Source organism: Ursus americanus, chromosome 3, assembly GCF_024610735.1.
Source record: "Ursus americanus isolate L20-20 chromosome 3, mUrsAme1.1.p, whole genome shotgun sequence".
Taxonomy (NCBI): domain Eukaryota; kingdom Metazoa; phylum Chordata; class Mammalia; order Carnivora; family Ursidae; genus Ursus; species Ursus americanus.
In genome coordinates this window covers 94,984,455-95,009,450 of record NC_142129.1, presented here as the reverse complement: position 1 = coordinate 95,009,450, position 24,996 = coordinate 94,984,455, and positions in this window count along the sequence as shown.

The window sequence follows — 24,996 nt, the reverse complement described above, 5'->3', positions numbered from 1 at the left end:
AACCTGGTTTGAGTGCAGCAACCAGGTGAGCCCTGGAGTAGCAAAAGAACAACTGAAAACAAGTGGACACACATTCTTTTCTGCCCAACCCACCTTGTGGTGCTTCTCCTTTTCTTCCAGGGTAGAAGAAAAATATGGAAAGAGACAGAAGAAACAGAAGAAACAGAAATGTTGATAAAGCAGTCCATAATTAGGGAAAGGAAGGTCACTTGAAACTCAAAGGCACAAAGGTGGGGTGGGAGGAATTTCACAGAGGAGAAGGCATTCGGCACATCCTTCTTCTTGCTTAGTATACACACACACCCACCCTCACACACAGGAGCACATGTCACACAGAGAAGGGGTGTGACACTCCTTTGCACGGTATAGGTCACACACACGCATGCACACGTTTGGAAAGGAGAAGGCATGTACCACACCACACATAGACACACACATGTGAATACACAGAAAGAAGAAGGCGTGTATCACAGCCCTTCCTCCTGCCTCATGTGCACATGCATGCATGTGTGCACGGAAACACACACACACACACGGAAAGTTCCATTGTCATAGATGTTGAAATAATTGATTACACGGATTAGTAGATTCATAATAGATTCATTTTAGTTAACTATATTAATTAATGAAGATATGTCCTCATGAAGGCATTTCTCCAGTCCTTCACATGCTAAAGTGAATTATTGTATCTTAACAGAAAGACAGAATATGCTGTTTCTCGAGTATTTAACACCAGACAGATTTTCTTTTTAAAATTTTTAGAACGTCTCATGAGGCTAGTACTTTGCAGGAAATTTTGAGGACAGTGGGCTGCTACCCATCATGAGACCTACCAGCTATCTGGATTCAAAGGAATATCATGATTGTGCTGTAGTATGGTCAGGCTTCTTTCGGATAGTTCTTGTCATGCCTGGAGGGGCAGACGCTGGGTTCTCAGGGGCCTGGGAGCAAAGTGCAGGAACCAAAGTATTGTGATGAGGTGAGGAGGGGATATGACAAGACAGGTGTGTGCAAGTGATGCATGTGGTTGGTGGTGATGATGATGATGGTGATGATGATGGTGATGATGGTGATGATGATGATGATGATGATGATGGTGGTGATGGGGATGATGATGGTGGTGATGATGATGATGGTGATGATGATGGTGATGATGATGATGGTGATGATGGTGATGATGATGGTGATGATGGTGATGATGATGGTGATGATGATGATGATGGTGACCGTGGTGGTGATGACACTGGTGAAGATGATGATGGTGGTGATGACACTGGTGAGGATGATGATGATGATGGTGATGATGATGATGGTGATGATGATGATGGTGATGATGATGATGGTGATGATGACGGTGATGGCAGTGATGATGATGACGGTGATGATGATGATGGTGGTGATGATGATGATGGTGATGATGATGGTGATGACCTTGATGATGAAGATGGTGATGATGATAGAGATGATGATGATGATGATGGTGACTGTGGTGGTGATGACACTGGTGAAGATGATGATGGTGATGATGATGATGATGAAGATGGTGATGATGATGATGGTGGTAGTGATGATGATGGTGATGATGGTGGTGGTGATGATGGTGATGATGATGGTGATGACCTTGATGATGAAGATGGTGATGATGATGGTGATGATGATGATGATGATGATGGTGGTGGTGGTGATGATGATGATGGTGATGATGATGGTGATGATGACGATGATGGTAGTGATGATGATGACGGTGATGATGATGATGATGGTGGTGATGATGATGATGATGATGGTGATGATGATGATGGTGATGATGATGGTGATGACCTTGATGATGAAGATGGTGATGATGATAGTGATGATGATGATGGTGACCGTGGTGGTGATGACACTGGTGAGGATGATGATGGTGATGACCGTGATGAGGATGAAGTCCACCCAACCCTCTCTGACCCGGATCTCTGAGAGTCTGTCCTCTGAATTACTCCTTCGTGCCTTTCGTTATTTCCTGGGAGTCACGTGAGGGGAGGACAATGCAGGCAGAGGAAAGGGTGTGTGTAAAGACCCAGAGTGAAGGGTGAATCGGGACTTGGGGAAGGACGGGAAATTAGACCCCAGGGGTTGCGTGGCCAGGAGGAAAGCTGGGAATGGGAGGAGAAAGGACTGGGCCCTGTGGTCCAGGTGGGGAAGGACGAGCCCCCCACCCCACATAGCAGCCGTCAGAGGTTCTGGCTTGTGTGGCTGGATGTGGTTTGGTTTGTTTCGGGCTCAGGAGGGGCTTGGTCTCGCTTGTTTACTAGGAAGGCATTCCTGGAGGTGTGCAGGAGGGATGTTTCCTGGGGTATCGGCAGCAGTGGAGGAAATTAGAGATGCGGGACACACAAAGAAATGGGGGCCCATGAACCACAAAGGAAGGAAAGCTATCTTCAGAAATCCAGAGCTCCGGGGATGGGGTCAAAGATGTGGCAGATTTTCCAACAGGAAGTTGCCAGTTTCATCTGATCCAGAGAATGGACATTTTGTAATGACTTGGCTCTAAAATGTAATTGAAAGCATATTTTTTTTTAAAAGCCGACGTTTCGACGCCTCATATTGTAGATGGGGCATTGCTGCCAGTCATGGCTTTTTCCACAAGGGAAGACGTAGGAGCTTGTTTCCTTCCTGTTTTTCCTGGGAGTGCAGATACTAGAACAAAGTCACCCTGTTGCCTCCACAGAACCATGCACCAGAGTGCGGGTCACCCGCGGCCACATGTAGCCAGGCTTGGTGCACACACCTACGTGAGCCCTCCTCATCCCTTGGGAACTCGTGAATCTTAGCAAGACAAGTCTTTGACTGAGAAAAGGACATTCAGTTCCCCAGAGCAACATAGAAGAGGCCAGCTTTCTAAAGGCACCCCTCTTAGATGTCTGCGAGGTGGCAGAATGAATTAGAATGATCTGGAACCAAACTTGGATTCTCCAACTAAGTAGTTCTGTGATCTTGAGCTTTTTCCTTAGTATCCCAGAGGTTCTCATTTCTTACCTGTAAAAATGGGTGGAAAAAGAATAATCTAGTTAATAAAGCTGTTCCAAGATGAAATGCATTTAGCAGGTGTGCCTCTTTGGCACAAAAGGGCTGCTTTGTAAATGCTGATCGAATGCATCCAGCCACCATTTTACTTCAGGTTTTTCCACAGCGGACATCCCATGTGTTCTTCCGAAGTTTTGTGTTTTGTGTGTGTCTTTGGGGGCTGGCAGGTGGTTCACATACGTAAGTGTCCGAATTCTCTCGTGGGAGCTACACTTGCTGGAAATCATCAGAACACATCTCAACCCTGCTAGTGCGGCATTCACATCAGCGCCAGATGAAGTCAGGATGGAGCCCGGACAGGGAACATGTCCTCCCGGCAGGACCCACGGGGCTGTCACGGGGCCGTGCCTGGGATCTGGCGTGCTGGCAGCAGTGGGGAAGGGAGGGCCGACGCTGGCTGGTGCTGCCAGCAAAGCATGGGCAGTAGCCGAGCCCTGGGACTCACTGCCGCCTGCTGGGTTTCCTCATCTGAGAAGCAGATCCGCCATTCGCCTGCCTCACAGGCTGTGACAAGGTCACGTTCAACACACACGCAGCGTCTCATGCATTGTGGGTGCCCGGGAGACATCAGCTGCCAGGAAAGCCCCTCTGCTCCATCCACATGTTCTCTTTCCTTTGCTCTCAGGGGAGCATTTCCTTGTTTTCTATGAGAAAATCAATGCTTTCAGTGGTTTATTGTCACCTGTCTTAAGTTTAGCTTCCACTTTGCTAGTCTTCCAGATAGTTTTTACAATAAGCAAAATCTCAGCAAGAACGTAGAAGACATGCTTTCCTTGCTGCCGTTATGGCGAATGTTTCACTCTCCTTCGTGGCTAAATTGCACAAGCAGGTCTGAGGACAGAAACACTGGACATTTCTGGGTTGGAGGACACCTGACCCCACGCGGCCAGTAGGTGTTTTCTGTGGGGCCACCCTGATCCGTCTTGCTCAACAGGAGCCTTGTTTTTCAAGGGGAAAGACGCCTCACAATTTTGTTTTCAAAGTCTTTTAAATATCAAAATTATCTTAAGATCAATCTTTAGTAGAAGAATAGGAACAAAAAATCAGAGGGAAAAAAGTGTGTGGAACGTATTTGGGCATTTTCCAAACTCCACCTTTAAACAATGGACTGGAATGGTTTTCTAATTTGTCATCCATGGCAAAACCCATAAATACCTCGATATTTCAAAACTTTGGCACAATCCGTTAATTATCAGATTTCTTTTCTCCAAACTGTCTTCTGGTTGAATGTTGCAAAATGTTTTGGGGAGCAAATAAAGAAGTCAATATTTTACGTCAAAGAGAACTCCAAGGAGTCTACTTTTGAATACAAGGAATTTATTTATTATTTTAGAGTTTACATCTTACTTAAATATTTTTTATATTAAAAAAAAAGGTCCAACTGGATTCAGACAAGGATTGGCTATTTAGAAAGTACTGGTCAGGGGTTATTGTTATGGTTTTGACTTCCTTCTTGCTGATTTCCTCTTCCTTTGAAGAGGAGACGAGGAGGTGTGCTCTTGAAATATTTGGGGGTGTTTTTGGTTTGCTTTTTGTGGGCTATTTTAGAAGTTTGCTAAAGCGATGCCTACTTATGCCCAGGCTCTTTCCGGGGCTCCACGCCTCTGAGGACAGGTCCCTGAGGCGTGAAGTAGTGAGTTCTGTCGTTAACTGTTATGCTGTAGTTTGAGCCCAATATTCGCAGCACACGACAGAGGAAAGACAATAGCTTATAATCTTTAAAACAAAATCTTAGTCTGCAATAAGGCAGAGATCAGAATGGCTTTTGAAAAGCCGGTTCTCCTGGTTGGGGGCGGTGGGGTGCCTGGCCTCGCGGGTGTTTCCTGACCTGTGCCAGACCTTGTCTGGGATGGAGTCTAGAGAGGTGGGGGCTCTGGGTGTGGCGGACCATGCTCCCTGAGTGTCGCAGCCTGCACGCAGGCGGCCTGTGTGGGGCCCCGGGAGCGCGTGTCTTGTCACCCCCCCCCCCCCACGCCACCCTGGATCTTCCCGCAGGGGCCTGCCATGTGTCACCACTCACCTGCACACCCTCGCTTCCAGCGTGTGGCCAAACCACAGAGATTTTATTGCCATGACTCGTACCTTCTTAGGTTTTTGTGGTGAATATTTTATTGTTTTAATGTGAATAACTCTTTAGAAGTGCTTTGGGGATGGTTCCCATGTGTTTCCTTCCAAAAATATCCACAGCCCTCCGCTGTGCCCCTCCCCCCCCCCAGCTGTGTGATTAGCGGGTTCTTCTACAGTTCCCGCGAGAGCCGGGGTGGGGGGGCACGTCTTAGGAACGTGGTTCTTCTCGCTCCAAACGAACGCACTGGTGCGGAAGTCCGTGCGTACCGGTACCTTACGTTAGCCTTCCAAGCTCACGTGCGCCATGATGTCTGTGTATTTCGTCTTCCTGTTTGGGGGGAATTAACAAAAAGGCTTCATGATTGTGGAAAAGTACAAACACGGCAAATGCCAGTATCGTGCCGTTGGTAGGCTCCCAGGTGACACAGGTCAGCTCATTCTGGTCGGACACCAGCTTTCCCAGCTGTAAATGTCGCGTGCTCGCCAGGAAGCTCACTGCTCCACTTCCGCCATTCTCTGCCTCTGAGCGCGTCCCCAAGGCACTTGTCATCTGTCACCGACGAGGCCCACGATCGCAGTGGGGTACGGGGTGTCTGCTTGGCTCAAGCCCGCCTGCGCCGAGGCTAGTGTCAAGATCTTCGGCAATATCAGAAAATAAATCATTTGAATTTTACTTCATGTCACTGAGTAAACAGTGTCTTCCTAACGTTCGTAATGCTTTAGTCAAGGCTCTAGCTAGTTTACTAAATATCTGTGCAGAAACATTTTATCTCACAAAACGAACTTGTCTCCTAGGCCACTCTTTTCCACAGCTGTTATTTTATTTATTTTATTTACTTTATTTTAATTTAATTTTATTCTTTTAATTTAATCGTTTATTTTATTTTATCCAATTTTATTTATTTATTTTATTCTATTTTACTTTATTTAAACTCCAGTTGGTTCACATACAGCGGAGTTTTAGCCTCAGGTGTACAGTATAGTGATTCAGCGCTTCCCCACATCACCCTGTGCTCATCGTGACAGGTGCACGCCTTCATCCCCGTCACCTGTTTCCCCATCCCCCATGCACCTCCCCTCTGATGACATCACTGTGTTCCCTGTTGTGAAGAGTCTCTTTCTTGGTTTGTATCTCTCTCTTTTTTCTCTATGCTGATTTGTTTTGTTTCTTAAATTCCAGCTGTAAGTGAAACAGTATTTTTACCATTCACTGCCCTCTGTTATGTCCCACATTTGGGACGAGGTATCACACATGAAAGTGAGTGAGTTGGAGGCATGGCTCGTGTGTTTGACTTGTGTCTGTACGAGTTTGCCAGGGCTGCCGGAACAAAGCTGAAATTTACGTCCTCACAGTCAGGAGGCTTGAAGTGCAAGATCAGGGTGGTGGCAGGGCTGGTTCCTTCCCAGGTGGCGAGGGAGACTATTCCAGAAACTTCTCTTTGGCTTGTCCACGGCTGTCTTCCCCCTATACTTCACATTTTCCCCTTCTGTGTCTGTCCCTAGATCCAAATTTCTTCTTTTTATAAGGACACCTGTCACGAGGGGTTAGGGCCCCTCCCCGTGACCTCACATTAGCCTGATTTCCCCTAAGGACACCTGTCACACTGAGTCAGGGCCCCCTCCCCATGGCCAGTGCAGGCCCTGCCTCATGTGCATACAGACACAACCTCCAGATAAATGCCCTTAACAAATTAAATCCGTGCATTATCCTGCCCATTAAAAGGCTGACATTAAGTTGCTTACAGACAGCCAGATATCTGGGCCTCGTAAGAGGTGTTTGAATGGATGGAAGTGAATTTATCTGCATATAGTTCAGTTGGCTCACTGTGATCTAATTAGTGTAGGTCTGCTTGTTTCTGGTAGTATTTGAGAGACATGGCATTAATAGTCATAATGCACAGTAAAATATATGCATGTTGAAGTGGAAATGGTCCAACACAGTGTTGTGCAAGTTACCTGCCTAAAGAGATGTCCTGTACCAGGGATTATTATGCATTTTAGTTCTAGGCCAAAGTACTTTTTAACTTCTGTTGCAGCAGAAGTATTGTTGTTTATAGGAAATGTTCTGAAAATCGTATTTCTTTCCTCCTTCCTTCACTTCTACTCTCCCTCTTCCTCTCCCTTCTCTCCCTCCTCCTTCTCTCCCTTCTCCTCTTCTTCCTGCTATCTCACCTCCTCCTCTTCTTCCTCCTCCTCCTCTTCTCCATCATTTTCCTCCTCTTCTCTCTCTTTCTGGCCCTCTTCCTACTCTCACTCCTCTCCCTCCTCCTCCCTCCTTCTCTTCCTTCTCCTCTTCTCCTCCTCTCTCACCTCCTCTTCTTCTTCCTCCTCTTCTCCATCCTTTCCCTCCTCTTCTCTCTCCTTCTGGCCCTCTTCCTAGTCTCACTCCTCTCCCTCCTCCTCTCCCTCCTCTCCTTCCCCTCCTTCCTCTTCTCTCTCCTACCCTTCCTCGTCTCTGTTCTCTTCCTCCTCTTCTCCATCCCCCTCTCTCCCTCCTTTCTTCATTTTTTTTCCTTTGTATAAGCCTAAAATAAATGTTGAGCAGTAATGTCACACACCCTGCCAAATATACATTATTTTCTTTTAATTGAATTTTCTTTGAATTGAATTGAATTGAATTTTACAGCAATTAAGAGAATAAGAAAGTATTGCAGCATTCTTTACAAGAGCCACATTATGGAGGTAGGCCAAATGTCCATTGACTGATGAATGGGTAAAGAAGAGGTGGCACACACACACACACACACACACACTGGAATATTACTCAGTCATCAAAAAGAATGAAATCTTCCCATTTGCAATGACATGGATGGAGCTAGAGAGTGTTATGCTGAGCCAGACACAGAAACACAAATACCATATGATTTCACTCATATGTGGAATGAAAGAAACAAAACAAAGGAGCAAAGGGAAAGAGAGAGAGCGAGGCAAACCAAGAAACAGACTCTTCACTACAGACCACACACTGAGGGTCACCAGAGGGGAGGGGGGTGGGGATGGGGGAGACAGGTGATGGGGATGAAGGAGGGCACCTGTCGCGATGAGCACAGGGTGTCATATGGAAGTGCTGAATCTCTATGTTCTACACCTGAAACTAACACCATACTGAAATTAAAATAAAATTAAAAAATCATAAAACCATACACCAAAAAGGATGAACGTTACCATATGTAAATTTTTCTTCAGTAAAAAAAGAAAAGTCAACTGAAATAAAGAGAGAACGAGGTAATTAACATTCGGGGCTTCCCAGGAGACATCTCTAATGCTAAGGCTGCCAGATTTAGCAAATAGAACTATGGGATGCCCAGCTCCACTGAACTTTCAGATAAACCATGGATAATTTCTCAGTAGATCTGCATCATGCGCACTGCCTGGGACATCCTTACTCTCACACCATATCCTGCGTTATGGGGCTTCTAGAAACAGGTGGGCTCTGAGATTCCAGTTGAACGGAGCCTCCTGCATTTGTTCTGGCAGGAGAACCGACGTGGGGAGTAGCACCTGGCTTGAACTGCATGTCACATTGAACTTGCACACTATTCATACAAGGCCCTGCCTCCGACCTCGCTCAGTCACGTGGGAAGGCAGGCATGTCCCAGAGCCATCCGAGGACTGAGGCATCTCAGAGGTGCTGAGCGAGGGGGCAGCTCTGCTTTCTGCACAAGGTCCTCGGGACCCTCAAGACCCATCCTGTCACCCTGAGACTGCTCCCTCCCTCCAGCAAGTTGCATAGAGCCTGGCAATCCTGCAGGGCTGCGGGAGCCATGGCCACTCTGTAGACATTATTTTCTGGATCTTTTTCCCTCCATCTCCTGAAGGGAATAAAAAGTGTAAATTAGAAACAGGCTGTTGACCTCTTGCCGTGAGCTGGGCAGCGTTTCACGAACAGAAGATTTAAGGCCGTTTAGAGATGGCTCTGGATTCTGGTGGGAATTAAGTTTTTATTAAACTCTGGTTTGGTCTCATTTCATTGCTCAGCTTCAAGAGCAAAAAAAGACAATAAGGGATTTAAACTTAAGTGATTTTCTGCAATTAAAGTCTTCTGGAATTTTAAAAAGCCCAATTGTACTGGCATTTGCCAAATATAAATGTATTTTCCACTGGCTCAGCCAAGAGGAGCTGGATCGGCCGTCAGATATTCAAGGAGCTGATGGTGACTGCATTCGCCCACTGAGGAATCAGGGTCCTGGGTCTGGCCCTTCTGATGGATGGTGGCACACAAGACTGCTTTCTCCCAGGGGCCCTGCATGCACGCAAATCCTCCTGGACCCCTCGGTGTCATGCATGCTGGAAAGTAGGCAACTAAACAGGAGAGAAAGGGGCATTGGGAAGTGTAGCTCTCTGCAACAACAGGAGCCATGATTCTCATGAATGCAGCTCTCTGGGCTCATCCCTGAGCATTGCTGCGGTCTGGTGACGCCCACCCCTGGCTGCATATCAGAGGGCCCCAAGGAGGATCTGCAAAGGGGCAGATTCAAGAGGGGAGACCCCCGCCTAACCCCACTGGGATTTCATTGTCTTCCAGGTGTAGAGGAACTTTGTAACGCACTAAGTAATTGTTTCATGCTGATTATACAATTGATGGCAATAGTAAGAAGGCTAGTCCTAACAGCACTAGTGACCACGTACGTCAGCACTCTCACTATACCACATGTGGGGAGGACGCAGAGCCCCAGCTGTGTGAGGGGACTTGTCTGAGACGACGCGGTTCGAGGCTGGCGGGGCTGGCATCCACGGGTCCCTGTGTGTCACCTGATACAGCGGGGCCTCCCTTAGGATGAATCACAAAGGAAGGGAGGTCAAGCCCAGTCCCACAACATCCACCTGGGAGTCCCCAGAAAAGGCTAGGTTGCGGAATCATGACACTCAGTTTGAGAATTATTTTATAACTGTAAAATTTGAAAGTCTTACAGGAAACAGGAACCTGTTCGAATGTCAGGTGTTCTTACTCAAAAACCCCCTTCCTCCCAAACTAGAAGACTAACAAATGAGGCCAGGGTAACGGGCGGGCATTCTCCTCACAGGGCAAGGTCTCGTTACCTAGGAGATTCAGCCTCTTCTTTGCCTCTAATCCGGGGGGGGGGGGGGGGAATGGGCAGTCAGCTCTTGTGAACGTGGTTATCACAACAACTGAGATAGCACCATACACAGGCATACGACCCAACAACGAGAGTGAAACATGGAACCTGTGTGTGGGCAGCAAAGCAGGTGCGGCTACTCAGCCCTGACCCTGACCAGGTACAGCAGCGGTCACCTGCACTCCAACAGCTCTGCGACCTCTCTGCCCCGTTTCTAATGCATAAAGTGGGGGTGACAGAGGTGTGTACTTTGTAAGGTCTTGTGTGGATACATAAAGCACACAGAACATTATCTGGCACCTATGAACTGCTGTGTATGTGTTAGTGATCATTGCACTGAATGATCTAAGATAGGTTAAGGCTCCAGGACAGTGACCAGTGCTCAGGAAAGCATGCTAGGGTTTATTGCTGGAGAAATGCAGACTCATCTCACTTCCTTGGGGTGAAAGGAAAGCTCCAGAGCATTGACGTGCTCCCCTTTCAGGCCCCCAGTCCCATTGAACCAAGTTCGAACACCTCATTGGCTAGAAAATAAGCCATGGGTTTTTATATCTGGGAGGGAGCTCACACATTCTTTTTCTGGCATTCCCTTTGCCTTTGGAAGCAAAAGGAAATGGTTCTTCCACAAGGTTTTTATGATAGCTTTTCAGATTGAGTTCTTCACTTTTGCATATGTGGAACCTGAAGTTAAGAGAGAAAATTCCAGAGACCAATGGTGGGCTTGTGGTGAGGAGCTGTCTGGGGATGAACACTGCCTGGAAGCAGATTTTAAAAGAAATTTCTCTTCCCAACACCTTTCTCCAGAGCACCTGATAAGCATCTTGTTATGCCATAGTAGTGCCACAGATGAACTCACAGAGAGCCATCCTGAGTTGTGTATTTCCAATCCGAAGAGGAGGAAACCTAAATGTCATTCAGGAGGAGAATGAATAAATTGTGATAGGGCTTTAGGTCAAGTTTTTTATAAATCTGGATTATTCTCCTCTTCCAGATGACCGTAGGTACAAAGTTGAGCTTGCTTTGACACTCAGTGGCAGGACAATAGTGCGACATCAGCCTTCAATGGACATTCCCCATGAACATACAAGACCTGCCGCCAGAACAGATCCCATGCATAACAAGGAAAAGACACGTGATCACGTGCTGGAAGAAGCAGGCTGGAAGAGAACAGTGAACACCCTGTGTGAGAACCATGATAGAACAACTTAGCAAAATGTTCTTTCCCAGTGTGCACCTTTGCTGCTGGGGTGGACAGGATCACAGCTGTCGTTAGACACCGGAGTCTGAGAGAAATGTTATCCTGCACTTCCTTTGCTTTCTGAGAAAATGCAACCTGTTGTAGTCACTAATATGTTGCATAGTAAAGTAATAAGTGTCTTTTCATATGCTAAAAAAAAAGATAAAATTTGAGCTAGTAAGTGGCAACGCTGAGATCTGAAACTGGTCTGGAAGCTTCCAAAGAGCTCTCTATACAGCATTGATTCTGCCTCCCCTTGTTCAGGGGCTGAGACCCAGGACAGGTGTGGGTGTGAACTCACCTTCACTGGTGAGAACTCACTTCTGCAGGTGTGAACTCAGTGTTGGCTTCCCAGGTGCCTGGAGGACTTTCACAGCACATGCACAGACCAGGCACAGGTAGAAAGCATGCTTCCTCAACCTCCTTTCCTCTCAAATACCTCCCAAAGCTCATTTACATTTAAACCATTTTCAGTTCTAAAGTTGGTGTCTTGTAACTGTCACTAACCTCACGAGAGTCAATATCTTGAACTGCAGTTTTTATGAAATCTTACTTTCTGCTGCACATCAATGATGACAACCGCAGGCACACCTCCTCCAAACGAAGTGTGGATATTGTCCACCAAAGCCCTGTGTGACCCCTGTTAGGATTCTGTATTGGAAAACTATAAGAATTAGAAATTGATTACTCGTGTTGTTCTCATCGTTAAGAAAGCTTCGGACTGGAGCCAACTGCCTTCTGCTAGGAAACCAAAGTGTAGCCTGTTCCATAGATTCCATGTGTATGTAAACTCACAATCTTGGATGTGCTGTGGGATTTCTGGCAGCATGAGCTTTCGCAGTGACAGTGAATGGCAAAGGAAGCGCTTTTATTTTATTTTATTTTTTTAAGGAAATGTTTTTAAGTGGAATATGGTGAAGGGATGTCAGTTGAAAATTAAGATCCTCTGCATTGTGCATTGCATCATAATCCCGTAACGCAGCACTGGGATGGTCCTGCCCCATCAGGGACCGGTGGCAGGAAGCAGTGCCTGAATCTGACGCCAGAAGCGGGCATGTGCAATCCATTTTTAGGTTTGAATGCCTCCATAATCACACACAGCTTCAATTAGGAGAGCTGGTATAGGTTTTTTTCATTTTCTTGTGGTGTTTAGTCAAGCGCTAAGGGATAAATATGGAAACCAGCAATCCCTAGGGAGTCACAAGTTTTCATTTATCCTGGAAGCCGCTGGGCATCAAAGACCAATGGGATCTTCGAGCTGTTTGTAAATGTGGAAGTTGGTTCCTGAATCTCTTTGTTGAAGATGTTCTATGAAACTACTGGGGATTATTGGTCAGCTGAAGCATACATTTTTCTTCTATAAATAGAGTACAGAGAAATGGTCTTTATTCAATGAAGTGGGCGTATACCAGTGGCAAACAAAGACGGTATCTAGATACATGTTAACGTAAATTAAAGAGAAGAAAGTGGTTTTTTTTTTTTATTAGGCAAAATATAATCAACTTGTATTGATATGAGGACAGAATAACCTCATAAAAACAATCAAGAAAGATAAGAAAGATGCAAAAAACAGTCATGAAAATGTTAGCAAAGCAAATGTACACAAAGAACACAAAACATAACCAAACTGAGGTCATCGTAGGAATTAGTTTGGATTCACCATTCAAAAATTAACACAACTGACACATCAAGAGAGTAAAGGAGAAAAAATATGATCATCTCAAAAAAGGAAGACAGGGCGTTTGTTAGAAATCAACATCCATTAATGTGTTAAGGAAAAAAATGTAGCCAAATAAAAATTAAATAAACAAAACACCCTTTTTAACTTGAAAAGGTTATCCGCAAGGATCCTAAGCAAGGAACACACTTAAAGGGGAAGATGAAGTTCTTCTCCAGAATTAGGAAACCAAACACGGTATGTGAAAATTCCCCTGCTGTTGAATATTGGGCTGGGGGCCTCTCCAGGGGAACGGATGGCATTTTCCATGATGGCGGGTAACTCTTGTGTTTTCAAGGTAGTAACACCATGCTGCACCGCCCTCAAACACAGGATGAAAGCCCCCGTTGTGCTGAGTCCTTGCGCGTGTTTGGACTTGTCAGTCTTTGAGCCCGTTCCTGGGGGGTGTAGAGCTGTGTCTCATTAACATTTGAATTTGCATTTCTTAAGGACTAATGCCTTTGAGTACCTGTTTGTAGGCTTAATTCTGATCTGAGTATCTTCTTCATACGACATGTGGTTCAAGTCTCTCGCCCCTTTTCTTTTTACACTCCTTTCTCACTGATTTGTAAGAGTTTGTTTTATATTTTAGACATTGTTTCTGTTAGTCATATGCTTTAACAAGACATTCTCCCACTCTGTGGCTTGATTTTTCATTCTTTTTTGGAGTTTTTGGTGCACAGAAGTTCTTAATTTAATGTGGTCAAGTTTATTGTTCTTTTCCTATTATTGCTGTTTGTGCCTTGTTTAAAAATTTTTTTTCTCTTCACCAAGCTCATGAAGATAGCCTTCCCTGGTTTTATCCACACATTTTATTTCTTCTTTTTGTATTTATATCTACAACCCGTCTGTATGTCTGTGTGTATGTGTGTATTTGCCATATATGCATTTGACCAACCATGATATTGCACATTATTCTTGGATCTCTATACCCAAAGCAGAAGTAACAGAAGCAAAAATTGACAACTGGGACCACATCAAACCAAAAAGCTTTTGTACAGCAAAGGAAGCCATCAACAAAATGAAAATGGCAACCTGCAGATAAATATTTGAAAATCATGTGTCTCATAAGGACTTAATATTCAAAATACAGAGAGATCTCCTACAACTCCGGAGCAATCAATCAATCAATCAATCAAAAATGGGCAGAGGATCTGAGCAGACATTTCTCCAAAGAAGGCACGCAGATGGCCAATGGGTACATGAAAAGATGCTCAACACCCCTAGTCATTAGGAAAGTGCAAATCAGAACCACAGTGAGATACCACCTCATACCTCTCAGAAGGACAAGGAAAAACAAGTGTTGGTGAGGATGTGGAGCACGGGGAACCCTCGTGCACTGCTGATGGGAATATAACTGATATAACCCTTCTGGAAAACAGCATGGAGGTTCCTCAAGAAATTATCATATAAAGGAAATAATCAAAACCTTTTTTTGGATTGGCTTTTCTCATACTTTCCCCCATAATCCCTGGAGATTTATTCAAGTTGTTGCTTATTTCAGTAATGGGTCCCTGTTTACTGGTGAGTACTGTTCCCTGTGTGTAACATTGTGCTTCCCTGTGGAAGGACGTCTGGCCTGATTCCCGTCCTTGGCTGCCACGGATAAAGCTGTATGAACATTGATGCACATAATTTTGAACATAAGTTTTCTGGAACACGTGCCCAAGAGTACAGTTGTTGCATAGTGTGCTAGTTACATGTTTAGTTTCTTAAGAAACTGCCAGACAGTTTTCAAGAGCAAAAGAAACATTTCACATCCTCACCAACAAAGAAGGGATGATAGAAATTCTTCATATCCTCGTTAGCATTTGTTGTTATTATTTTATTTTATTTTATTTTATTTTATTTTATTTTATTTATTTTATTTTATTTTATTTTATTTTATTTTATTTTATTTTATTTTATTTTATTTTATTTTTTAGTGCTCAGATAAGTGTGTGGTGATAGCTGGTTGTGGTTTTGAAGTATATGCCCTAATGAGGCTAAACATCTTCTCATGTGCTCATTTCCCATCTGTGCATCCTTTTTAATGAAATGTCTTTTTCCTTTAAAGGAGGAGTGTGGCAGGATCCTACCTGGGCCCTGCAACCACTTCAGTGTCTGGGTGAGGGACAGCATCAGGATGCCTTCCCTGACCCGACCACTTTCTGGGATTGAGTGCCTTCTCTACCTCTCTTCACTCATCCCATGTTTCTGGAAGGACAAGGAAAATCTCAGCCTGGAGGATGATGAGGCTCTCTGGAGCAGGGCAGTTAATGTGACAGAATCTCTTTTTCCACCTAAGCTCCCTGGTGCCCCTGGGCAGGAGGGTACATGGACAAAGAGGCTTCCCAGACCAGACCATTTATTGTGGCTGTTTCCACCCAGCTGCCCAGCGTCTCTGGGCAGGAATGAAGGGTCTTGGCTTACACGGACCGGAAAGAGACCCAGACCAAGCTGCCTGCTGGGGCTAGGTCTCTCTTGCATATGACCCACCCTCTCTGTATCTGTCAGACATAAAGGGAGTCTCAGGCCCAGCAGAAAAGGAACTAACTTTTAATCAGTGCTCCTCGCTTGATCTCTCTAACCAGTGGTGGAGGAATAGCGTGATGATGTCAGTGTGGGGGGGAGGGCTCCCATTCCATCCACAGGAGGGATGAGCTGCTTTCTGCTGCTGGGCTGGGATTTTCCTAGTTCCTGGGTCACCTTTTGTTGGGTGGGAGAGATACATGACACCCTGCACTATACCTTCAGCCCTGGGACCCAAGTCTGTTTGCCTTGTCTTAACCCCGCTCAGAGCTGTCCTTTCCTTTCCTATTGCATGATTTCCAGGGTTGTTGGTTGGTTGTGCCCAGTGGGGAGGAACAAGGACTAACAGGTCTATGCCGTCTTGTCCTGGGGAGAAGCTCCAGACTCCAACATAATTTTAATAACGCGAAAGAGTTGAAACATTCTTCTGTATGAAATGATCCTGATTTCTCAAGTAGCCAGGATTCTGGTCTAAAAAAGAAATTTTATATTCTGAAATGTTTATTGACTTATATGAAAAATATTATAAAAAATGTGTGCTTGCTTGTACAGTCAATGCATGACATTAAAGAATAAAATTTAAAATGTTTTAGCGATGCTGGTCACAAACCTGTATTTCATATATACGAAACGCGTAATGGAAAATGCTGGAAATTTCTTTGCGAAGTTTAACTTACATTAGCACCATGGCAATATGGAGATTAAAATAAACTTGGCAAGAGATGATAAACGTGCTGAATGCTGATGGTTGCTGTTCCTTTAAATGTACAGATTTTCCACAGTTTGGGCACAAATTTTTTTCTTTGCTTGTCATGTAATTTTGAGTAAAAACACAGTGAAGTAAAGATGTAAGTGTTCTATAGACCTTAGCATTTGGGGAGAAAAAGTATTTCTTTCCTGTATGTCAGTCCTCATGATTCAGCCAGGGATTTTGCTGAAAATGCTTCCCCCAAAGCAAGCATTACAGCAGGTGCTCAGAAGTTGGCTACAAATGCATGTTTTCATTACTCCCATGGTTCTCCTTGGACTCTTGGTTGGTCTGATGCCATGATTGGTAGTTTCCAATAGAACAGTTTTGTTTCAGTCTTACGCTCAAGTCTTGGCTCTGGTTTGATTTAGTTTTCGTGTATAATGTGAGGATAGGGGTGCAGTTTTCTTAAACACCACATGTTGAAGAGGCTGTCTTTTCCCCATTGTCTAGTCTTGCCCACTTTGTTGTAAATTAATTGATCTTCTATGCATGGGTTTATTTCTGGGCTACTCTTTCCCAATGATTGATTGATCTCTAGGTCTGTTTTTATGCCAATACCATACTGTTTTGATTTCTGCTCTAACGTGTGTTGTTCCTTTCCCCCTGTTTACTTTGGGTTTACTTTTCTCTTCTTATTTCTAGTTTCTTATGTTGGAAATTTGGGTAATTAATTTTAGATCTTCTTCCTTTTTAGTATATGCCTTCAATGCTATAAATCCCCCCAGTCACCACTTTTATTGCATTGCACAAATTCTGATAAGTTGTAGTTCCATTTTCATTTGTTCCAAAATATTTTTAAATTTATCTTGAGATTTCTTCTTTATCCCATGTATTACTTATGAGTGTGTTTGAGTATCTGGGGACTCTCCCGCTATCTTTCTGTTGTTAATTTCTAGTATTAAAGCATATTATGCATGATTTCTGTTCTTTTAAATTTGTTAAGGTCTGTTTGATGGCCCAGAACGCGGTCTGTCGTGGTTAATGTTCCATGTGGTTTTGAGAAGAAAGTGTGTAATTCTGTAGACGTCCCCTAAATCCACCTGACTGGTCGGTGGTGCTATTGAGTTAGGCTACATCCTTGCCATCTGTCTGACTGCTGGGTTTGTCCATCACTGCGGAGAGAGTCACTGGAGTCTTGAACCATCATCATGGATTCATCTCTTCCTCCCTGTATGTCCATACTTTTGGCTTGTGTGACACTCTGCTATTAGGCACATGCTCGTTAAGGATTGTTAAATCATCTTGGAGAATTGACCTTTTCATCATTAGGTGGCACCTCTCTTTATTCTCAAGACGTGTCCTTGCTCTGATGTCTGCTCTGTTTAGATTCGTGTTACCAGGGTGTGCCTGCTCCGTCCCTTTGCTACTCATCTGTATGCGACTTTGTATTTAGAGGGGTTTCTTGTAGACAGTGCATGGTTAGGTTTGCTGGTTTTGCTCTGACAGTAACTCTCTTTCAACTGGCACATTTAGCCCATTGGCGTTTACGGTGATTATTATCCAAGTGGGGTTAATATTTACCATACCGGATACTCTTCTCTATTGGCTATCTTTGTTACTAGTTCCTCTCTTCGTCTTCTGTTTCTGCCATTTTTGGTTTTAATTGAACGTTTTCTAGAATTCCGCTTTCTCTCCTTTCTTGGCACATTGCTACACCTCTTTTTCTATTACGTTTTTAGCGTTGCCCCAGCATTTGCAATATAATGCAAGTCTGCTTCTGAATGACACTCTACCACTTCTCAGGCACCTCATGTAAAATCTTCTGAATTCCTGTATCCTCGCTGTCATTAACTCTACTCATCCATAAGCTGCGATCATGAATTCATTGTTGCCATCGTTATTTTGAACAAACTATTAACTGTAAGAGTAAGAATAATAGAAGAGAGGGGCGCCTGGGTGGCACAGCGGTTAAGCGTCTGCCTTCGGCTCAGGGCGTGATCCCGGAGTCCTGGGATTGAGCCCCACATCAGGCTCCTCCGCTGGGAGCCTGCTTCTTCCTCTCCCACTCCCCCTGCTTGTGTTCCCTCTCTCGCTGGCTGTCTCTATCTCTGTTGAACAAATAAATTTAAAAAAATCTTAAAAAAAAAAGAATAATAGAAGAGAGATTTTTAAACTTATCCTTCATTGGTTCATTTTCTAGTGCTTGTCCTTTCTTTACATAAATCCCACTTTCTGACCCAAATAATTGTCCTTCTTTCTGGAGAAACCCCTTTAGTATTTACTGCAAGGCAGGCTTACTGGCACCACATGTCTTCCATGTTTGCATGTCTGGGAAGATCTTTACCTCTCTCTCACTTTTGAAGGATAGTTTCAGTGGATACAGAATTCCGGGTTGGTGGTTTTCTTCTCTCAATGCATTAGACATTCTCTCCCCTCTCCTCTTACTTGTGTGGTTTCTGAGGCAGGGCCCATTGTAATTCTTGCTCCTGCTCTTGCATAGCTAAGATGCTGTTTCTCTGACTTCTCTCGATATTTTTTCTTCATCTGCATTTTCTGCAGTTTGAATGTGATGTGCCTAGGTGTAGACATTGGGAGAATTTATTGACAGAATTTAAGATCTGTAAACTAAATGGCAAGTATGGAACCAGCCAACAGAAATGTAATGAGGACTGTATATAATTTTATTTTATAATAATTTTTTTAGAGAGGGAGGTGGGGGGAGGGGAAGAGGGAAAGAGAATCTCAAGCAGACTCCCTGCTGAGTGCAGAGCCTGATGAAGGGTTCAATCCCATGACCCTGAGATCACGACCTGAGCTGGAATCAAGAGTCAGATGCTTAACCAACTGAGCCAGCCAGGTGCCCCTGGACTGCATATAACTTTAAAAATATCTAATTACTACATTTAAAAAGCTGAAAATAAACAGGTAAATTCATTGTAATAATATGGTGTATACGATTATTAATTTTATATTTTACATTTCTTTTTTAACATTAGTTCTTGGATATCTGTTGTGTATTTGACACTTACAGCCCATCTTCACTCATACTCACCATATTTCAAGTGCTCAATAGTCACATGTGTCTGGAAATTATCATATCAGACAGTGTAGATATATATATATATTTTTGTATAATAAAATACTTCCTGTAATAAGTAGTTTAAAATTAAATTCTTATAATAAAACATTATAAATATGTCTATACATAGACATATATATGTAATGTGAGCATTGGAGAGAACTTTAAAGAAGACTCACAGCATAAAGTGGTAGATTTATACACACAAGAATTAGTTATTCATGTAAGTAAATACATTTGCAATATGGATGTTAATGTGCTAACTTCCTTACCACATTTGGAAATTTTATTTTATTTTATTTTTTTTAAAGATTTTATTTATTTATTTATTTATTTATTTATTTATTTATTTATTCGACAGAGATAGAGACAGCCAGCGAGAGAGAGAACACAAGCAGGGGGAGTGGGAGAGGAAGAAGCAGGCTCCTAGCAGAGGAGCCTGATGTGGGGCTCGATCCCATAACGCCGGGATCACGCCCTGAGCCGAAGGCAGACGCTTAACCGCTGTGCCACCCAGGTGCCCCTTATTTTATTTTTTTAAAGATTTTATTTATTAGAGAGGGAGAGTGAAAGAGCATGAGCTGTGGGGAGGGGCAGGGGGAGAAGCAGACTCCCCACTGAGTGCAGTCTGATACAGGGCTCGATCCCAGGACCCTGGGATCATGATCTGAATGGAAGTCAGAGGCTTAACCGACTGAGCCACTCAGGCGCCCCCGACATTTGGAGATTTTAGAAGTCACTTAAGAGTAATGAACATAGATAATCAAACCAAGTTTACAAAGGAATGAAAAAGAAATACAAATAGCTTATATGCACCTGAAAAGATACACAGCCCTGCTTATAATTAAATAGGTGCAAATAAAAATAAATTAAATAACTTCTCACCGACCTGACAGGCACACAATGTGAGGATGACCGGGAAGGTGTTGTAACCAGGACACTCCTGCCAAATTGTGTCCATCTCTTTGAGGGTGATTCATAGTAATCATTAAAAATTATTTAATAATCCACATAGTGACACAGCAAATCCAGAAAAAGTTCTGCTTAAAGTCTTTGAATGGATTCACCTAGAGTGCAGGAGCCACATTGGTTAACTGGAGTAAGGCTCCTGGACCCCTCTGTTACTAAGCGATTATTCAAAACCAAAATTTTAAACCTATCTGGGTTAAAGATTACCCCTCTGTAAAACAGAGCCTCACAGGACTCTCACAAGTATTAGTTTAATTTTTTATTTTATTTTATTTTATTGTTATGTTAGTCACCATACAGTACATCCTTAGTTTTTGATGTAGTGTTCCATGATTCATTATTTGCGTATAACACCCAGTGCTCCATGCAATACGTGCACTCCTTACTACCCATCACCAGTCTATCCCAATCCCCCACCACCCCCTCTAAAACCCTCAGATTGTTTCCCAGAGTCCACAGTCCCCCTTGGTTCATCTCCTCCTCTGATTTTCCCCTCTTCACTCTTCCCTTCCTTCTCCTAATGTCCTCCCTGCTATTCCTTATGTCCCACATGTGAGTGAAACCATATGATAATTGTCTTTCTCTGATTGACTTTTTCACTTAGCATAATCCCCTCCAGTTCTATCCATGTCAATGCAAATGTTGGGTAATCATTTTTTTCTGATGGCTGAGTAATATTCCATTGTATATATGGACCCCATCTTCTTTATCCATTCATCTGTTGAAGGTCATCTCGGCTCCTTCCACAGTTTGGCTATTGTGGACAATGCTGCTATGAACATTGGGGTGCATATGGCCTCTCTTTTCACTACGTCTGTATCTTTGGGGTAAATACCCAATAGTGCAATTGCTGGGTCATAGGGTAGCTCTATTTTTAACCTTTTGAGGAACCCCCCCTCTTACGCTGTGGGTGGGAATGCAAGTTGGTACAGCCACTTTGGAAAACAGTGTGGAGGTTCCTCAAAAAGTTAAAAATAGGAATAGTTTAATTGATGGAAAACACTCCTCTTGTTCTCTTCACCTGACTTTGGGCTCTGGAATATTCCTCCCCTGAGAGGGTCTGCATCCCCGTGCTCTGGGAGCTGCGTGCACAGTGGTGCTGGACCCGCTGGCTTGGGGTCTGGAAGAGGGCTGGGGAAGCTCTCTGCGATCTCGGACTGAATCTCAGGCTTCTAGTGTGTTTATACCTGTGCTGTGACCTTCCCCCTCTCAGGGAGGACAGGTCGGTGACAGGGGCACAGCTGGGAGGTACGCCCCTACCTCACCTGGGATAATGCTCTGGTCATACACACACACACACACACACACACACACACACACACACACACACACAATTATTTATTTAAAAATTATCTTGGAGAATGGTCGTTGCCATGGAAAATGCTCTGTATTATTTTACGTGTTTTTTTCACAATTATTTTACAATTTTTTTCACTTCCTCCTGTAAGAACCTTGAGGGGATCTTCCTTGGATCATCATCCTGAGAACCTCACAGGGAGCTAGGACATAAAATCCAACAAAGTTTGGAGGACCCCTCAACCTCCACAATTCTGTTTGTCAGAATTTTTACTGAAATGTCCCTATCAGCTCACGGCTCCGGGGGCTTCAGCTCCAAACCCAGGTGAGCAGACCTGAGCTGTTCCTCCTGGTTGCGCGGTGACAGGTTTCCCTGAACGCTCCATGGCGTTTCCAAGAAAAACCATGGAAATGGAGTATGTTGGCTTTTTTCTTATTGTGGGGATAGAGGTGATGGAAACGAAGCTCTTCGTACCCAGGAGCTGGAGCTGGAAATTTGATCGGAAAATGTGTACATCACCAATGCATCTGGATTTACATTAATACAAGGAAAGAGAAGATGGCAGGGTCCTTTTTCTACGATAATCGAGAAAGACAAATTTACTCCCTGCCTGAATAGAAGCAAGCAGAGGAACTGGTCAGAGGGTAAGGTTGCTGATGTCTTTCACTTGCAAAAATGTGTTACGAGCCCAGGGGGTGCGTTTACAGGTTTTGTAGGCACACGAGCTGGAATTATTTGCCCTAAATTCTTCCTATATATTCTTCTGCTGTAAGATCTCAATCAGTAAATGCAAATATTGACTCTAGTTTCTAAAATTTCTCATTAAAGCTTGCCTCACTTTCTAAGTTCGTGATTTTAACTGAGGGCAAATTCAAACCATTTGAAATATCTCTATAAAAGCATTTAACAAAATCTGTCAGAAAATGAACATTTGTATGTTCTGACAGTCAAACAAATAATCCTCAATTTTTCCAAAACAAACAAACAAAGAAATCTTTGGGTAAAAACCAAAGATGGAAAATTTCAACCGAACAGGAATTATCCATAAAAATCAAGTGTCCTCAAAGTAAAGCTTATAGTGGAAATTGTTTCACAATTTTAATTACATTGGTCATTCTCCCCCGTGTTTATAATGGGGTTACAATACCTCAACTCGATGAGAAAAGCCAAGTACAAAATGTCAGGGCTAAAACCACATGAAGGCTTTTAATATTTGTGCTAATTTCTACCCCCTCCGGCTTGTGTTGTGAAATGTAGGCTTCTTTTCAAGCCCATCCCCTGAGTCCCCAGTGAGTTGTAGAGAAGTTTCAAGAGTTAAAGAATCATTCTTCTCTTCCATAACTAAAATAATGGAAACCACCATTTTTCTTCATGAGAACTGGGTAAAATAAACGCCTTTTTATTTTGAGAGTACATCAGTGCTTGGTCGAGTACAGCCTGTGTGAGTAGCGAGGTCTGTATCTCAGAGAGGCGAGCAGTATATGAAATGGGGGAGTGATGCTTTCCTCCCCCAAGGCTGCACCCGACCTTTCCCCCAGTTCCACTTACACAGAAATCAGAGCCCAGACATCGCTTCCGAAGCTCTGGTCTGTGAGTGCTTTGGGTTTGCAATGAGAAAGGGGCAGTGGATCGAGAACTCATGGACCTTCAGCCAACACCTGTAACACGCCCGACACCAGCTTTGTTTTCTCTCTGCCTCTATTCTTACAATAATTCAAGGGGAGAAATATCATCCTTCCTCTTTCAAAGGCTGCCCGTTGACCCGTGGCTGAGGGGGGTTGCTTTTAGCTGACTGGATGTCTCTCCCAGTAGGAGCAGAGATTGGTAAAAACACAGGTGTTCGGGCTGTGGAGAGAGAAGGGCCGTCCCCAAGGACACCAGGCGCTGAGAACTTCAGTCCGACTTAGCAGCCCAGGGATGGTTGCTCAACAGCTTAACATAAAAAATGAGTCTGCTTCCCCCGTATTGAGGGCACTAGATGGATATACAGACCTGGAGGATGTTAACACATTTTTGGTCTCCGCCTGTAAGCATGAGGACGCTGTCTTTACCCATCGTCCTGACCACTCCTCCCCGTCACCACTAGACCATGTAAAAACGTGTATGAGCCTATCAACTAGGAGCAGAGAGAGGGGAAGGCATGGGTCGGTTATCACGAGGCTGGATGTGTAATCAATCAAAAAATACACATGGATGGCCATGATATTCCTTTATTTGGGAGAACGTCCACTTTTACCACCATTGTTATCAGCAGGGGTTATACTGCCGGTCCCAAGGTACTAAAGCAAGTTTTTTTTTTTTTTTAAGATTTTTATTTATTTATTCGACAGAGATAGAGACAGGCAGCGAAAGAGGGAACACAAGCAGGGGGAGTGGGAGAGGAAGAAGCAGGCTCATAGCAGAGGAGCCTGATGTGGGGCTCGATCCCAGATCGCCGGGATCACGCCCTGAGCCGAAGGCAGACGCTTAACCGCTGTGCCACCCAGGCGCCCCTAAAGCAAGTTTTGCTCAACACATGGAACTATGAAATCTGGGCCAAAGGAAATTAAAGCACAAAAAAGAAAATCAAGTTGAAATAAGAATAGTAAAAATGCACACTACACAGGGTAAGTGTACTCTCTATAAGTGTGTCTAAAACTTGGCTTCCAACTTCATGAAAATGAAAGTGAAAGGCACACCTATCTACACATGTATTTTTTAATTATGTGAAAAGAGGAAGTTTGCCAATTCTTCCGGGGAGATGGAAAGGCTATCCTCCTATTTTCCAAACGAATCCTCTAAAACAACTTATAAAATGATTTTTTAAATATTGGATATTGGCTGAGGATACTGGTAAAAATAATTTGAGTAAATGCATTTCCATCAGTGGAATTTCTGGTCCTTGGGTTTATTGGGGGATAAAGTTTGAACAACCATTGGCGGAAATCCTTCTCCAGGCATGGACGGAAGATTGGAAGAAATCGAAAGAGCACGGGGCTAGAAATCAGAATCCTGGGTTTGTGCTCCAGCTGTCTGGATAACTGGACGTGTGATCTTAATGAAGTCACCTCTCTGTCTCCTTATTTGCTGTGTGCATGGAAGCATGTTCCACTTCGGCTTGGCTCCCTTCCATATCTCTAGCACGTAGAAAACTGCCTGGCACACTATCAGTGCCCAATAATTATTTGTCAATATCTTTGTTGAATGAACAGATGAAACGAGTAACAGAGCACCAGATTTACGAAGTAAAAATATTTTTGCTGAGTAGCGAATATCTTACAAATTGTTAATGGGGGGTCCAAGAT